Genomic DNA, 16845 nt, shown 5'->3' on the forward strand with positions numbered 1-16845 from the left:
TGGGAGTTCTTCGGGCAGCGTGGAAAAACTAACCACCACGTGAGAAGTGGGCTGTGTCAAAATAGAAGAAGTCTTATCATGTCCTTAGACTCAACCACGACCTTCTGACTAGCAGGTCCCATGAGGTGACACATGAACTTGCTTCTGCTTTCAGCACTGTATCAATGTTATTGGAGAAACTTTAGTCCACTCTCCCAGACGCTCTAGCAAATGAAGCAGCGAATTATGAAATGAAGCCTCGTCACCATGAGTGAATGAATGAATGAATTAATTAATTAATTAATGTCTCGAATCGAGTTGCAGGATTACTGAGGGGAGTACCAGTACAGAATCTGAAGTTAAGAGTCTGCTAAATCTGCATGCTGCATAGGTAAAAAAGGCAACATATGCAGTTGTTTTGCACTTTGTAAAAAGTCTGGAGGTCACGATGGACTTGACTGAAAGACATACATGATCCCGAATCCCACAATTACAGAGATCAGCATTAGCCCTAGCTAAGTGCCTGATTATGAAGAGCGCTTCAGGTGCTTTGGTGTTTATGTTATTTACATGTTCATCTGTATGTATCTAGATTTATTTTATGCTAAATAGTACCTGTACTTATCTGTATTTATTTGGGGTTTTGTGAAAAAATGACATTGAAACTAGTTTAGTTCCACATTTATGTAACCGATAATTATGCATTCATGCTTGACACCGATAGGTTTCAATAATAGGAACAACTAAAACTAATGAATCAATGTACTAGAATTAAAACATAAACATTTTAGTATCAAGGTTGTATATATCTACTGCCATTTAATCCTCTTTACTAAAATTCCTGAAACCAGGATGAATTGTTTCTGGTCCAGGAAGGACCTGGCTTGGCAGTTAGGGCTGGACTGTTCCCACAAGGAATGGGGTCAAGACTGATTTGCATATACGTGGGTCAAAATTGGGGTGGTGTGGTGAGCAAAAGAATGATGGATAAAACCCATCTCCTCCTCTAAGCAGTGCTGTTCTTTTTAGTGCATTTTGGTGTGGTTGTGAGAGGAGACATGAGTGTACTTATTTCACACAGTGTCTTGCACTGCCATCAGACACCGATGCCGGTGCTTTGGCTCCAGCAAAGTCAGCAACAGGCCTCAGGGGATTGAGCAATGCAAAAGTGAGTAATGAACAGGAAGATGGCTCAACCACCATACAATGGGCTTGTGCGAAAGTCAGTTAGATAACATCAGTTGCAGCAGGAAACTCATTCTGCACCAAGACGAGAAGAAGGGAAGGTGAGTTTAATTTATTAGCAACATATTTGGGGGGCTTGAAAGAGTGTAATCTATTCCTAAAACCTGTGACATATAGTTTAATATATTAACCTGGTCAGATTAAAGGTGCCCAGAAACTTTCAGAATGGTGGTAGGGCTAGAAAGGCACAGAATGTCTCACCTTAATGTATTACGTGTTTGTTATTAGAACAAACAAGTCCGGGAAAATGGAATACAACTATCCAGCCCTGAAGTGAAAATGAGCACTAAAAAGTACAACACAACATTCAAAGGGTGTCAACTAGATCCAGTAATGACTCAACTACTTGAAGGGCCACGTTTAAAGTTCGGTGGCTAACCCTGATGTGTGGAGGAAGTCCTAAATCTCGAATATAACCTGCAAGTAGAATGTTCTCCACCATATTTAGCTTTCAATTGAGGGCCTTTTGATGACGGATTGTTATCCTAGTTTAGCACTCCAAGGTACAGAGAGTTTTCTGATACAGCACAAATTATAAACCAGGGCCGAGAAGTAAGCTATAAATAAAAGAACCACCCTTGAAACAGCAGGCCCTGTATCTGTAGAGAACAGAGCAGATTGATCTAGAGTATATATAACATATATGCAACATTTGGAATAGATAACGGGAGACTAGAGGGAACAAAAAGAACATCCTAACTTATTTTACGCAGCTTGCATGCAGCTCTTTGGTGACAGTTTGTAAAAGTCGCTGTTCTATATCAGGGTTGTATCTTATGAACCGTGATAAAAAAGGTTCTCTGTGACAAAAGCAGTAATCTACTCAGCTCTCCACTTAAAATACAGATCTGTGATCTGCATGTTACACGTTCTTTGCAGCATATTAACCCTCTGCGCTACTTTATGGCAAGTCACAGTTGCCCCTAGGCACAACTCTGATCTCTCTATCTAGCTGGAACATTAATCACAACAGTTATCTTGACATTTTTATTGCTGCATGAAAACTGAATGCACAAGGAACTCTGCTGAAGGTGTTTTTAAATTGGAAGTTATTGCTAAACACAGCCCTCCCCTCCTCCGAGGTCAGCGCCGGGTGGCGCCGCACTGGTCGTACTCCCCTGAAGCTGGCCCTCTGCTCCACCACAGGACAGGGGCCTAAGGCTCCACTGACCTGCTCCCTGGCAGACTGCCTCCTGACTGTAAGTGACACCCAGTTTTCAAAGCTGGAATATGCTGCCATAATTAGAAAATTTTAAAAATCTGTAAGAAAGTGAATGCAAGCGCATTCCACCTGATCTCAGAAAATCAACCATGGAATGAGTAGCTGATTGAATTCCGCTTTACGAGAAGGCACATCACCCAGGAGAGTAGAGGCTGAATATCTCTGAGAACGATTACACATCAATCTTAGGCAGGTCTTTAAGTGGGCCGGCTCTCACCCGTGCTGAGCACCTGCAGTTTTTAAAGGGGGCCTCGAAACGGGTCTCTATAGGGCTATGTTTTGTGCCCTGGCACAGGTAGTCCGTTTTTTTTTCAGAATGCAGGTAAAGCAAGCACATTGATGTGCGCATGTTCACACTGCTCTCTTCTCACTGGTGGTTATGGCATGGCGTCATGCCAGGTGAGCATCATAGGGGAAGGGAAATCCTTTAATGAGAGCCATTTTCACTCTGGATTGCCTTTCTCTTTTTAAAACTCAGGAGCAGTAACACTGTCGTGGTGTCCCCATAGCTTTAAGTGGAAGCTGCTTTTTTAATATTATATACAAGCCATAGTTGCTTCTTATTTTTCTTATACAACTAACAACAAATGACTAAGCCATTAGGCGTCACTTGTTGTAGGTATATTGTTACTTGTTGTATCATATATTTGGATGCAATGACAGAAACAGCAACATACAAGTCGGGCGGCACATTATGCTAAACACAGATTTTTAGATTAGGTATTTTAAGCCACGCCCTTATTTAAATTGGCCGCGACCCTTCAGTTTTTTCATCCCACTTAAAACCCAGATCTTAGGTGATGTGTGGTTGGCAACCTTCCTTCTACAGCCGTTGTGTTTCAAGGTGTATTGGGGAATCCAGCATAGGTGAAAATAATGTGTGGTGTCCTAATGCCCGAGCTTTGAAACACAGACTCCAGGTTGTAATACTTGCGATGGTAATTTAATTATCCTGGGAAATCAGGTAGGGGAAGATGAATTTATATTCTCACGGTGCAGAGCAGCATTGAAACCTATCCTGTTGGGTTGCATACATTGGAAACACATAGGCATCGGAAATTACAAAATATAGTAAACTGTTGATGTAATTGGCAAGGCAAGTGCAAAAAGGGTGAAGCTCACCCACTCCAAAGCCAAAGTGAGCACTTTGAAGCCGTGCATGAGCCCCTAATCGAGCCTGCGTGTTTTGTGCACATGACGTTACTTATATGACAGCCTACAGGTGGCCCGCGGAAGACGTGTAACGTTTGTAAATGTTACCTATATTATACATAGAAAAATGTCATCTGACTCAGCTCATGGCCAGTGTTTGCAGCTGTTTTCATTTGGCTTTATGTTTTCTTGTAGCGCTAGGTGGCACTACTGTGTGTGACTTTAGTAGGTATGGGTTAGTGCTCAAAGTTACGGATGTGCGCAGGGCACCTGCCCCGTAATGCACACTTAGCACATTAGCAACAAGTTGTCTGCTACATGGCGCAAAATACTCCTTATCAGTGCGCTCGCAACGTGCTTTGACACAAAAATACTTTTGAGCATTTTGGGCCACGTTCCCATTACCTCCTCGTCCTGTCTTCCTTGCCACAGTAATTACCCATGAGCCTCTGGCTCCACACAGAACTCCAAGTCTAAAAAAAAAAGCGCTCTAGTCTCCCTCTCCCTCCACCAAGATGACCCCCAGTGGCTTCAGCCAATCCCATAAAGGGACACAGAACACACAGCACGACCTGTTCTTTTTTTCTGCACTTCTCCAAGTGCTGTGTTCCCTGCTGGTCAGGTGAGTGGGGCTGGGGTCCTGCTTGGGCTGTCCCCTTATGTCCTAGGGTATCTAGTTTGGGGGAAGTAGTTTTGTGTATACTGTGTTTGTGTTAAGGTTGTTTTTTTCCCCCCTTCTTCTGCCTCCACGCCTCTTGTCCTGCTTAGCGGACTTTCGTGGCATTTTATATGGGCTATGAGTCATTGGGACTCGTTCTGCAGGTCGTCTGGATTCCTTCCGGCCGCGCGTCCTGCTGAGCGGACGTAGCGCGGCCGGGTGCGCTTGCTTTGGGCGCCGGAGGCTCCGGATATCTCAATTACGGGGCCGGGTGCACTTGGTCTGGGGGCTCCCGGTAGCATTTTGTACATGTTCCCAGGGCGGGGTGTGCTTGCTTCTTGCCTGCTGCCTGTTCTGAGCGTCTTCTCATGGTGCGGTGGGAGCACTTCGGGTCTCCGTTGCTCCTGCTGCCGGTGACGTTATGGGGCTGTATTTGCGCTTGCGCGTGGATCTTCTTGCTGCCTTTATGTTGTTGGGGGTTGGGCGAGGGCTAGTGTGTATGGTTGCCTGGCAACCTCAGGACCTTTTTATACCGGGCTTTTTGTCCCGTTCCTTGCCTGTTTTCTTTCGGCTACTTCACTCGGGGGTGGCTGTAATGGAGCGTGGTTCGCCTGAATGTCCTACTCCTGGTTCCTTGGTTGAGGCTTCTGGTTCAGGAGTGCAAATTCCTTCTATGGGATGGTTGCAGCATATGGGCAATTCTGCTGTGGTTCCTGCTTTGCGGGATTGATTGCCAGTACCTCCTCTCTAATGGGCGAGGATTGGTGACGCTCCTTAGGTTGACTCTGGCAATGATGTCCAGGGTCGCTTGGTGCAGGGTGCCGTCCTCATGGAGGTGCTGTGTCACTTTCGTGACTTGTACTGGGTTTTTCCTGGGTCGGTCGTGCCTCTGGGGGATGCCTTTTCACGGTATCAGCGTCCTGAGCCTGATTCTTTGCCTCAGCATTCTTCTGTATTGAAGGTTTTTGGGCATGGGCTCTTTTTCGCGTTTTTTTTAATAGACGCTATCCTCTGTTGGACTTTGCTGAAATTTTCACATCCTCGGTTGGGGTTGTTTCATTGTTGGCGGGAAACATCACTTACAACGCAACTTTTACCACACAATGCTTTTACATCGCAGCTTTTACAACGCAAACCATTACAACGCATTGCGCTGGGAGGCGCTCTAGGATAGGGAATACGTTTAATTTACTGTCCAACACCTTCCCTAGTGTCCACGGGGACTGGAGTTGGAATAGTAAATTAAACTATTCACTATCCAGCACCCCAAAGCGCTATGCGTTGTAATGGTATGCGTTGTAAAACTCGTGTTGTAAAAGCATGCGATGTAAAAGCATGCGTTGTAAAGTCGTACATCCATTGTTGGCCTGTATGTCCTCTCAGGGGGCTGTTGTTTCCTCTCCTGTGGATCCTGTGGTTCGTATGGTGGATGGGGCGATTGTCGCACTTTTTCCGCTGCTGGATTTTAATCCGGGCTGCGGCCTATTCCTCTTGCGCGCTCCTTTCCTTGATTGAGGGTTTTCAGTCTTTGGCTGAATTGTTGGGCCAGGGGGACGATGTCTCTTCTACTCTGGCTATGTTGGAGCTGCGGGTTCACCTAATTTCTGAGGTCTCTTTGATTACTTGGTGGTGGCGGCTTCTGCGGCGAAGTGTTCTGTCGCTGCGACCGGGGTGGTGCCGTCGTCCTTGGTTTCCCCTATTGCTGGAATTGGCTGTATCTCCGGGCTGGACGTTACCGTTCCTGCCTTTTCCTCTGTTGGGTCCTCTTCTACCTCTGCCTGTGTTCCGGTCCCTGGGTCTGCGGACCTGGCTCTTGAGAGGGGATCGCTGATGCGTGGAGGTTGTTCTTTGCGGTTGCTGGCGTCATTCAGCACTCTCGGAGTCCTTCTACTCTTATGTCCTACGCTAAGCATTGGGATCACTTTGCCTCTTGATGTGTGTGTCACAGGCTGTCGTTGGCTTCTTTGGACCCTGCTCGAATTCTGGATTTTTACATGATGGTTTCCTTTTGGGCTTGGCCATTTCCACTCTCAGGGCTCGATGGGCCGCCATTCGGGCATTTCATGTCCTGCCTTTGGTTCATATTTCTCCATTGGTGGCTCAGCTTTTTAAGTCACTTTATTTGCAACGTCCCCGTCCTCTCTTCTGTTCTCCTCCTTGGGACCTTCCTCTGGTATTGCGTTCCTTGCAGTCGGCTCCTTTCGAGCCTTTGGAGTCGGTGGGCCAGAGGTTCTTGACGCTCACAGTGGTGTTTCTTGTGGCTATTGCATCTGCCGGGCGTGTTGGTGAGCTGGGTGCCTTCCTGCGGTCTGCTCCATTTTTTGGTCATTTTGTCTGATCGTGTGGTATGGCGCCCTAATCCTACGTTTATTCCTAGGGTGGATTCTTATTTTCACCGTTCTGCTGAAGTAGTTCTTCCGATTCTTTGTCCTGGTCTTTCCTCGGCTGAGGATTGCCTTCTCCACCTGTTGGATGTGCGTCGTGGTTTGTTGGTTTATTTGTCACGCGCTTCATCCTTTTGTGAGGTTGACGATTTATTTGTCTATTCGGTTTGTCTCGTCAGGGCCTGATGCCCTCCCTGTCCACTGTCAGTCGTTGGATTGTGAGGCCATGCTGTTGGCTTATGGTTCTGTTTCTGGACTTCCCCCTCTTCCTGTTCAAGGTCGGTCCACCAGTTCTGTTTCTGTATCGTGGGCCGCTTTTATGGGGGTGTCCATGGTGGATGTTTGCCGGGCTGCCACTTGGTCGTCCCCGCATTCTTTTGTGTCCCGTTATCGCCTTTGGGTTGGGGATGGGCGCTCTATTTCCTTTGCCTCTTCTGTACTGTCGGCTGGGATTCCTTGAGGTGTATGTTTCTGTGGAATTTTTGTGCCTCTTGTGATTTCATTATGTTTCTCTGCACGATTTCTGTGGAGTGTTTTCCTTGCATGAAGCTGATTGCTTTGGTATCGGCTCATGGGTAATTACTGTGGCGAGGAAGACAGGACGAGGAGGTAATGCCCCGGTTACTTACCGGTAATCTTCATTACTCCGAGTCCATGTCTTCCTCGCCACAGTATGGTTTCCCTTCCCTCCCGGCCCTGGTGGTGGCTTCATGTCTGCGGCTTGGTTTCTCAGGTCGTGCTGTGTGTTCTGTGTCCCTTTATGGGATTGGCTGAAGCCACTGGGGGCCACCTTGGTGAAGGGAGAGGGAGACTAGAGCGCTTTTTTTTTAGACTTGGAGTTCTCTGTGGAGCCGGAGGCTCATGGGTAATTACTGTGGCGAGGAAGACATGGAATTGGAGTAATGAAGATTACCGGTAAGTAACCGGGGCATTAGTCCTGCTTTACTTTGCATAGTGTCACTTTGGTTTACACAGGTGCCCATGATAAACTTCTAGACTAGATTACCTTGTATCTGAATCTGTAAGTATTTGAAATGTGATACAGAAAATATATAAAATGTAAAAAATATATATATATATATATATATATTCACTGAAAAGACCATAGGTTTCAGCGACGTTAAAGTTAGTTTGACATTTTACTCATATGTATCAAGAGAAATGTGTCAGTTATAGTTAGTACAGCTAACTATAACTCGAACCCCGCACTGCACTGCTGATGACATCACATATTACAACACTCATGACATGCTCAGTGACATCACATCTTAACACAGTTGAAGCCATGCAGTCCAAGTACAACTTTTAGCAAAGCATCCATCATCTTTCACCAAATTCAGCTTTCAATACTCGTTAAGCCTTCCACTTGCATAGTTTAACACAAAAGAGTCCTGTGGGAGAACATAAAACACAAGGTGAAACAATTATGAAAAAAAGTGTTGCTGACAGTTACATTGGCTAATAAGTCATATACAACATGATCTGTGAAATAAAACATGTTAAAAAAATTACTTGCAGGGGCACAGTATATTTCAATATATAAAACAGTATTAAATGTGGACAGTAGAGCAGACGCATCCCAGGTGCACCGAAAGTGCTTCATCACTGTTATGTCCCCCGGGGTGTAGAGTGTGATATTTGATAATCATCTTAGATTCTAGGCATCTGAGTTCTAACACTCATATATACACATGCATTCATGGCCGCGCCTTCTAAGATTTTCAATATAATTCACTGGAAGTAATAGTATCCACTGTGCTTGACTCAAATCCTCAAGGAGCTATGTGTGGACGGTGCAGTGAAGCAGCAATCTACTGTTACACTGTCAATGCTGGCAGTTGTGAAGGGGAGGAGCCGATCCAGAGCTGGCCAACTCACTGTCACAACGTGTATGATGGGAGGTGTGAGGTCAGATGGCGTGGAGGATAATAGATTCATGGCTGCAAAATTAATGGGCCGGGACCACTGCTTTTAGAGCGATGATAGAGGAAATATCCCATCATTCACATCACTACAGCACTGGACCGTGGTTTGTAAAGGAAGAGGTCCTGATCAATCAATCAATCAGGGGATTTTAGGGAGGGTCTCATGGTCCTGGGGGGCAGACGCATTGTCCATAACTGCATTCTTTATTTAAAGGCTTGCCACAGACGTCCTTGGCAATGAGCCGCTAGAACAAGGGTGTACTAACCACATCTCAGGCCAGAGAAGGTGAGTCGAGGAGTGCATGCGGCCGCATGCCACCCCTGGGTGTGTGAGTATAGAGGCAGTCCTAGCGAGTGCTACCCAGACAAAAGGGGGTAATAATTGCAATCCATGGACCTGCTGTCTTTTCCACCTCTCCTGATAAAGCATCGGTCACATGTCTTGGTAAAGGTCAGAAGGATTGGGCTTGGGTCCACGGAGAGATGAAGGGCCAGCTTTTGGAGGACACTGCTCTGCTGCTTAGGGATGCTATTGGGGTGGGCTCTGCTCTTACTGCTTGGCTTTCTAACTAGAATGTGGGGACAGTTAGGAGGACCTGAAGATTCCAAACTTCATCTCAGCATCTACAGACCTTTGAATCCCATTGGCCATTTATTTACCTATGCTTCTTCCTACATGTACTTCAGCTCTCCCTCTTTACAGGCAGTGGTTTGATAGAGATCTACAGATGAACTTTAATAACCAAGCCTCACCAATATTCGTGAGATTCCGTTGTCATTCACCTCATCTTTGGATCTCTAAAGATAGTGCACCAGCAGATGTCATGAGAAGTTGACTGTAGAAGCTGCTGGCTCCCTGGCACTAAACTATTGCTGCTTATACTTGTAAAGAGTATGATATGCAGATTTGTAGAGCATGCTATCACCCAGGAGCGTATCCGGGGACTAGCTGGTGTGAGCCTAGTGGAGTAACTCAGAAAGCCAGATCTTCCGCTTCTTGTGGAAATCAATAAGTGAGGAGCCTCTCATGTGTAGTGCGAGGTTGTTCCATGCTTTAGTAGTGCTGTAGCAGAAGGCTCAACCGTTGGATCTTGTTTTTCATATGCATGGGATGTGTACATGTAGGAGTTCAAATGAGTGGAGATGTCTGGAAAGTTTGTGAAAGCAGATGCAATTGTTTGGTATGCTAGGCCAGTGTTATGTAGTGCCTTGAAAGTGGGGGTGAGGAGTTTGAATTGTGCTAATTTGCATATGGTGCACCAGTGAATCGCCTTCAGGTGTGCTGAGATGTGAGTGCGGCATGGGAGGTTAAGAGTTATTTTGGCCATAGAGTTCTGAATGGTCTGTAGCCTTCTGGGGAGTGTTTTGTGGATCCCAGCATAGAGGTGTTTCCATAGTCAGGCTTGCTTTTGATCAGGGCATGAGTAATGGTTTTCCATTTGCTGATTGGGAGCCATTTGAAAATCATCCTCAGCATCTTCAGGATATGGAAGCATGAGGCAGGGATGACATTGACTTGGGTGGTCATTTTGAGTATGCTGTTGACAGTCCCAATGTTCTTGGCGTGAACGGTGGGGCTGGGTGTCAGTCCTAGCGCTGTTGGTCATCACAATGAGTCCCAATGTGAAGTGTTTTCCCAAAGATAAAAGCCTTGTAGATCTTCAGCTTCAGACAGTTAGTCTTCATCCAGTGGGTCATATCAGTCATGTAGACATTTAACTTGACCCGGGTACTGGGCATCTTTTCTATAAGGGAGAGAATGAGTTGCACATAGTTGGTATAGGAGAGTACATTGATTTCATGCGAGCAGATGATGCTTTCTTGAGTGATCATTCATGCATTGAAAAGGGTCCAGCTCATGAAGAGCCCTTGTGAAGCTTTGCAGATGAGGTCGCAGGTGACTAAGGTGTACAGGTTAAGGCTGACTGATTAGATCCTTCCATTCAGGAGGGAGCAGATCCATTGGTGTGCATTTCCTTGGATTTCGATGTTATGTAGGTGTTGCATGAAGGTGGGAGGGTAGACCATGTCAAATGCTTGGGACAGGTCGAAAGGATAATGGCTGGTGTGTTTCCTCTGTCCAGTGTTATTTAGATGTTATCCATGGTGGTGATGAGGCAGTTACCATGCTGTGGTTGGTTCTGAAACCAGATGGAGTGGTGTTGAGGAGTTTGTGGTCATTTAGATAGTTGATGAGGTGTCTGTGGAGGATTTACCCTAAGATCTTACACAGGAATAATAGTAGGGAGGAGAGTCTATTGTTGGTGAGTGTTGAATGGTCAGCTGAGGGTTTCTGCAGCAATGGGAGGGCAGTTGTGTGTTTCCAAGTGTCTTTGAAGGTGATGTAAGTGGTGGATACATTCTGAATGGGTGTGAGCAAAGCACTGATGGGTTGTAGTCCTCTGCAGTATGAATGGTAGGGGCAGAGGTCCAATGGGGCCCTTGAGTGGATGGGCTTCATGGTGGCTATGGTTTATTCTGGGGTGGTGATGAGTTACCATTGGTTCTTTGGTTAAGATCGGGAGGCATTTAGAGAGGTGTGTGTGGTCCAGTTGTGAGTTGAAGGTGCTGTGAATGGCAATGACTTTGTTACTGAAGAATTGAGAAATTGTTTTAGAGGTCCTGCAAGGGGGTGATCGAGTTGGAGGCAGCCACTAGTGAGGCAAATTTCTTCACAGTGATGAGCATTTATTTGCTTCTGTTGGTCCTGGCTTTCATGTGGTCAGCCAGAGCAGTGTGTTTGGTGGTCTGGATCATTTGGTTGTAGCATCTCAGGGTCGATTTGTAGGTGCCCCTCTCTTTATTGTCCTGGCTCATTCTCCCTTTGCGCTCCATTTGTTTGCAGTGGCATTTCTTCAGTTTGAGTTCCACAATGCACCTGGCCTAGTGACTAGAACTTGTACTGTTTCTGTGTTTGAAGGGAGCCAAGGAGTCACCACAGGAGGTCATCCAATTGTTGAAATTCTTGATGGCTTTGGAGTGGCTGTTGCTGTGTTTGGGTTGGTTGATGTTGAGAGTGGTGTTCCAATACTTGTCAGGGATGCCTTTACAGTTTTGGCAGGGTGGTATGACTGTGCACGTGTGTTGGACCAGGAAGGGGATGCTGAACTTGACCTGGGTGTGGTTTGTCTGGAAGACTGGTGTGGGTTTGTGAACTCTGATTTTGTTCATGATGGTGGAGATATGGTCCAGGGGGTATCCGTCAATGTGGGTAGGCCCCTTTATTTGCTGGGTTATGCTCAGGCTTTCAAGGTCTTCTATGAGTGCGTTTGAGTTGGGGTTTGCATGGTACTACCACTGGAAGTTCAGGCATCGAAGTAGGATGTAACTGCTCGTGCCATGGTCCAGTGGTGTGACAAAGTCTCTGATGGTGGCGGTGAAGATGGTGCATGGTCCAAGTGGTCTGTAGATGAGAGTGCTGCTGAGGGTGGAGTTTGGTGTGATAAGAAGCTTGAACAACAGGTGTTCCATGTTGACAGTGGTGGCAGTGCATCTAATAGTGTTCTTGTGAATGATGGTGATTCTTGTTCTGGGCTTGTTAAGTCTTTCTTGCCTGGTGATCTTGTAGATGGGGGTATGGCTGTGGAAAAGTTAGGTGCCGTTGCAGGGTTCACCCAGGTTTCTATGAAGAAAAGTAGATCAGGGGCTTTGTCATGCAGCAGGTCCCAGTTCTCTGTGGTGTGTTTAGTGTGTGAATAGGTGTGGAGGCGCATGCAGGGTAGTGTGGAGGGTTGTGTGGGTGGTTGCAAGGCTGTGTGAGAAAGTGTGGTGTTGGGTGCTGTCCACAATGGTGCAGTTGCGGTGAGTGTTCGTTATTACTAAATGCATAAAAACTTGCGAGAAGAGCAAAAGAACGTTCCCTCAGTGTTGTGAGGTGTGTACAGACGGAAGTGATGAGCAGCGGTAGAAGTTGAGTACAAGGAGGTCATAGCAGGTTAGCAGAATGAGGGGAAGGAGCAGGATTCCTGGTGCTGGGTGCGGTCCAGGCACAAACGGGTGCAGGAGGGTGTAGATGGTCTTTTCTTTGGTGCACTTCCAGTGTGCCAGCTGTGTGTCCACTGGCCGCGTTCAATGCCCTTCCATGCTGCGGCCAGCATTAAGTAGGTCCTGGGGTGGGGCCGAGGGATGTACTTCATTCACGTATGTCCCGTCAACAGTGTCATGACTCTCACAGCCGGCAGGTGTCCTTTCTGCTGGCAGGTATTCCTCGGCTCCTCTTGCAGGCATGTAAGGTCTTCCATCTCCTAATAGCTAGCAGCAATGCAACTGTGTACACTCTGGATGCTTCCCAGAGTTGGGTGGAGTAAGGATGCAGGAGTAGTTCAAATCCTTGTTTTTTGGTATATTTTGTCTTGCATGAGCTTACAATACCTCTGGAGACAGGTGACTATTGAAATAGGTAGTGGCTGAGTGGACAGTGAATATCTTCCCCTGATGTCCAGACCATACTAATCAGGTGATCCGCAGCGTTTGAATTTCTTGTGGTCCCTCCAGTGGCAGTGAGACATGTTCCCTCCCATTGAGTGGCTTAGGTGATATGTATAGTAGGTCCTGAGAGGACGTATGTGGTATTCCTTGGATTTGGAATGCTATGAAAAGGAATATTGTAGATGGCAGTCCTCGCTAGTGATAATCCGACCAGAAGTTTCTAATCTGATCATTGAGGCTCGTCCAGGAGACCTAATGGGGTATGGCTGAGGTGCCTTTCAATAAAAAAACTGAAGAACCTGAGAATATTCTCCTGTGTTCTCTTGGATGTTCACAGTGGCGACAAGGATGGGATGGAGTGCCTCACCACAAATTTTTGGCCTATTCGGAAACCCGTGGTGAGCTATCCCTACCACATCTGCTTGTTCCAGTGTTGTTAGTTAGACTTTTTCATACTCAACTGTGTCTTCAAGTTGATTTGCACTCTACTAGTTTTTGAAACTTTCCATCGACCAATGTCAAATTTAGGGTAACAGGCTCAAAACAAATGCTACCAGTTACTTGGCTGTCCGAAGAACCCTAAGCACTTAGGGGCAGATTTACAATAACTGGAGCATCCCTGCATATCTGCAGGGATGCACCAGTTATTTTGTGTCATGGCAGAATCCCCTTGCACCACCATGGATGCAAGAATAGACAGATGTGTGAAGCATCGAATGCCGTAAAAGTGACGCAGTGCTGGAGTTGTGTCGCAATTGCGACGCAACTCCAGCATTGCTCGGGGGCGCCCTATACTTGCTGTGCTGCGTCACTCCTTTCACCTGCTACAAGCAGGCGTAAGGTTTTGACGCAGCGGGGACATAAAAGTGACTCAGTAAAATCTTGTCGATTTCACTGCGTCACTTTTACGGGGCCTCCTTTTGACGGAACGCCCACCCTGCATACATTATACCTGACGCAGGTATAATGTAGCGCAGGGCTTTACAAAGTGACGCATCTCACTAGAAACGTCACGTTGTAAATATGTCGTATTGTGGCGCATTGTTTACACAGCTGCTGCATCACAAAAGTGACGCAACTGCAGTGTAAAAGTGCCGCAGGGGGCTTGTAAATATGCCCCTTAATATTTGAATGTGCTGATTGAGGAGTTCAAACAGCGAGGAGAACTCGTAGGTGAGGCAGCCGCCCATTCATATTAAACTGCAATGGAGTGTTGCGTGCTGCTGTGGGGTCCATTGTACATGTACAGGCATGTTGTACCCCGAGTAAGACCCATAGTGCAGGCTTGGTGTTGTGTTTTCATGGAGCCAGACATCAGAATTAATTGAGGGGAGCTAAAACTGTTCAGTTCCTTTGCAGTCTGGTCATACTGTCCTGCTGGAAGCCTGTCTTCTGGATGTGACATCATCCTCAATTAATAGACTACATCGCTTGCTGGAATAGGAAGTAGAAAAATTAAACCTCATATACTCTACTCATCACATGATTGTCAATACTTTGATTTCGATCACCCTCTGGTGAAAGGAAAACAGCTTTCTGTGGACAAAGGATAGACTAGACTGCTTACACCTTGCTGGGAAAGAATTCAAGCAAATATTTTCCTGTTTGTTCTTTGTCAACTCTATCAACCTCGTTAACGTTGGGTCTGTCATCTTGGTACCCAATGGTGGGGTGTCAAGGTGAAGGATGGGAGAATTTGGAATCTCAATAAGGTGGTGGCAAGCAAAGGTACCCTTTAGGATTAGATAAATAAGAAATGTGAGATATTATTTTTACTATTGTGTTGGAATTTATTATTCTCTATGTTATCACTATGCTACTAGTGTATTAATATTTTGTTTGTTTACTTTTATTGTTTAGAACGCATCTATGGTTGGTTCTTAATACCATGTGTTTGTTGCTATTTATTTTACTTTTATTATAAATAAGGGGGTATATGGTATTTTTTAAAAGGATTAGGAATGTTATAGAATGGAATGTTATAGGTGGCATTCCTGGCTAGTGATGGTCTGACGAGAAGGTTCCAATCTGGTCAGTTGAGCAGGTCCAGGAGAGCTGATTGTCTGTGGCTGAGATGCTCTTCAAAAAAGAACCTGAATAATCAAAAAATATTCTCCTGTGTCCTCTTGGATCTTTTCCCGGAGCAGGGTCAAAACAGACAGCACACCATTATAGGCACAGCATTCTTAAAGACTTATCAAGGTGGTGTCTAATATCCTGAGGACTGCGTACTTTCAGCACCTATTTCTGACTTATGGAATTTGACAGCTATTACCTTGGATATGTGCTTACATGCGTTAGATCACAAAAGGAGCTGAATATACTTTTATACATGCTATTGGAAAGGAACAGTATATATACATCTATTGGCTATTTGATGCTGGGGTCACGTGCGTTAGATGCGAGCAAAGACGTCTGGGTCTCCACTTAAGGCAGCATGGTCCCCAGGCACAATTCTTAGTTCCACACTCACTCCGAGCTACCGGTTGGGCTAAAAGAGGTTATGTGGGCACTTAAGAGGGCAACCCTCTCAAGGTGTTACAAATAGATGGTGTGAGTTCCTCATTGGAGATCTTTGTGTCCCTGAGACCACCAAAAGAACAGGGCTACAAGCCAGCAAGCCCTTGGAGAGCACATTTCAGGATGCCACACAGAAGCAGGCAGTCAGCCCATGACCGCCACTGTTCAGAAAGGGCATGCAGTATCTTTCAATGGCAATAATCCTCCTTGTGCGGAGCAGATTCCTCTGGCAATCTGCACCTCGCAGTTCCAAGTTCTTTGGTCCCTTGTCCCCACAGGTGTATTTCTGCCTTGTTGAAGTATGAAGTATTGCACTAGTAGTTATAGCATGGTTTCCCTTTGAAGTTGCGGGTGCTTCAGAGGGTCTCCCTTTGAACCACAGATGTCTACCCTAAATATCAGTCCTGTCTGCAATGAGGACGAGGAATGCATATCTTAATCTTTAGTTGGGCCAGGATCTGGCTCCCAGAGGCCAAGTGTCAAAGCCTCTCCTCCCAATCTATCCAGCCTGGCCCTCAAATGGCAGAGTTGTATCACTCCAGTTGCATGTCCAAGGTTTATAGCTGTTGCTGGGAAATTCACAGATGTGCTCCCCATTCCCACCCAGTTAGGGATGGAGTCGCACTAAAAGGCACACAAAGAGTTTTAGAGCCTACATCCCATACCAAGAATTATGCTGCCACTACTGCCAGTCTACTCATAGGCTGTGATAGTGCCATTGCTGAAAGAGGACCGCGCACCACCTATAACTGTCCTAACCCCCCCTCCGTGCCACACCACTGGGCAACATCCACAGTCAGCACACTACCTCTCTGGGAACAGCGATGTTCTTATTTACATTTTGCATTTTACTTAATCTTACATTTCCTAAAGGTATATACTTTCCAGTATGTTGTGGTTCTGTAATTTCTTTTCATGAAGCCTGCTGCTCAATAAAGTGCATACTGTGAAAAGGGTCACCTCTGTGTATCTGTTTTAGTTCCAGTTAGTGCTGTGTTTGTAATATACGACGTAACATAGCGAGCAACAGCCATTGAATTATCTGCACCATAATAGATATCCATGTTTGCATTCCACATTGTCAAAATCACTGGATTGTAGTCATTATTATACTTTGAATCTTCAGTTCTTTTTATGTTGTATGTATTCTTCTGAGATTTTTGAGTTATAGTATGTCTCACTGCTGACATCAAACTATTGACTTTCCTTTTGAAACTAATGGACGTGGGTATGCGAAACGACATTTGGTATAAAATTTTCCCTTTGACTTGTATTTTTGTCGACAATATTTTCCACATCGATGACTTTGAAAACGTGCTAATTTCTAACTAT

At 45.8% G+C, this 16845-nt stretch overlaps 1 protein-coding gene across 2 annotated transcripts in view; it reads left to right on the forward strand.

Annotated features, from left to right (window-relative positions):
- The first annotated feature begins 1217 nt into the window (after positions 1–1217).
- Positions 1218–16845, forward strand: part of LOC144767690 (chemerin-like receptor 1) — a 73285-nt gene continuing 57657 nt past the window's right edge. Inside the window, exon 1 of one of the 2 annotated variants that reach the window (XM_078651084.1) lies at positions 1218–1265. The gene's annotated coding sequence lies outside the window, so the exon portion shown is untranslated. The remainder of the gene's footprint in view (positions 1266–16845) is intronic. The other variant, XM_078651083.1, reaches the window with a different exon arrangement.

This window comes from Lissotriton helveticus, chromosome 7 (assembly GCF_964261635.1).
Source record: "Lissotriton helveticus chromosome 7, aLisHel1.1, whole genome shotgun sequence".
Taxonomy (NCBI): Eukaryota; Metazoa; Chordata; class Amphibia; order Caudata; family Salamandridae; genus Lissotriton; species Lissotriton helveticus.